At 25.9% G+C, this 1335-nt stretch overlaps 1 protein-coding gene across 1 annotated transcript in view; it reads left to right on the top strand.

Moving 5' to 3' along the window:
• The window catches only part of LOC106686794 (cytochrome b5), an 11516-nt gene that overhangs the window by 9117 nt on the left and 1064 nt on the right, over positions 1 to 1335 (top strand). The window lies entirely within an intron of this gene.

The raw sequence follows: 1335 nt of genomic DNA, 5'->3' as shown, positions 1-1335 counted from the left end.
TGGTTGGTGATGCGATCGGTGAAGAACACAGGTAATTCAAATGTTTATTGTGGAGAAAGATTCCACCATTCCCTTTTATATTTATAGATAATAAGTTTAATAAAAAACTGGGCTCTAACCGTTTTCGAGAAAATCTTTTTAAAAAAATCAGGAGTTCGTTGGGGGGCGATCAGCGAAGGACACAATTAAGTAAAAACCTATTTATTAGGGCCAACGTTTCGGCCGCAATTTCATATTATTTCTATCATTCTAGAATTACACTTACATTTTTCATTAATTACATATGTTTTAATTGTAAATGTAAATAAATAATTTTTTAAAAAATGATAAATTTTTTATATCAGCGATTTTTCCTAACTGAAGTTCCTGGTCAAGGACCATTTGAAATTGTATGGTAAAAACAAATTAATGTAAACTATATAAAATGTTATTTTAGTTCCTTAAATATATTTCAAAATATTAATTTTTAAAAAGTATGAGAAACAACTTTTTTGCATTATAGACACAAAAATAAAAATAAAAATTTTTATTTATTCTTAATGATTCTTAAAGTACGAAATAATAGGATCAAGAATAAATAAAGTAAATTTAATTTACAATGTCATAAATTTAGTAGTATTAATAGTAATCCACAAAAATATTCAGAGTAACCTACAAACTAAAATAAAAATTCATTCAGGGACGTATGAACATTTATAAATATATAAATAACGTTGACTTCATAAATATTTTGAGTAAGTAATTCTAAAATAAGATTTATGAGAGAAAGGATTTTTTTAATCCTTACAGTGTGTACTAATAGAATTTGGAATAAAATCGGTGGTTTTATACATAAATTTAGGATGAATATTATTTATGATATATAAAAGAATCTATATTTTATCACAATAAAAAACAGTACCTGATGTAAGCTTTATAAGATATAATTTATTAGAGCTATGTAATGACGAAACAAACAACGGGCAGTTTTGCTAGTTCTCAACATACATGAGCAAAAATTAGCTATAGTTGAAACTAATAGCTAAAATTGCCACGGATACGATATTTATTTATCAATGGTTCATTCATGAATTAGGGTCGTATCCATGGCAACTTTAGCTATTAGTTTTATCTAGCTAATTTTTGCCTATCCCTGTTTTTCAACATATTCCTCCGCATAACAAAAATTCGTCATTTCGCAAACAATCATCACTAGCCAAATGTTGAAAATTTGTTATTTGTATATTACAGAAAATAATTGATTCTTGTTATTTTAATTCTAAATAATTAAAATTATATATATGTATGTATAGTTGACCGTAAAAATTGATATATAGGGAGATGGTCAGGGTTGCG

The sequence above is a fragment of the Halyomorpha halys genome, unplaced genomic scaffold, assembly GCF_000696795.3.
Source record: "Halyomorpha halys isolate HHAL.00 unplaced genomic scaffold, Hhal_1.1 Scaffold876.1, whole genome shotgun sequence".
NCBI lineage: Eukaryota > Metazoa > Arthropoda > Insecta > Hemiptera > Pentatomidae > Halyomorpha > Halyomorpha halys.
Note: the sequence above shows the minus strand (reverse complement) of the source record. Positions and strands in the feature narration are given on the sequence as shown.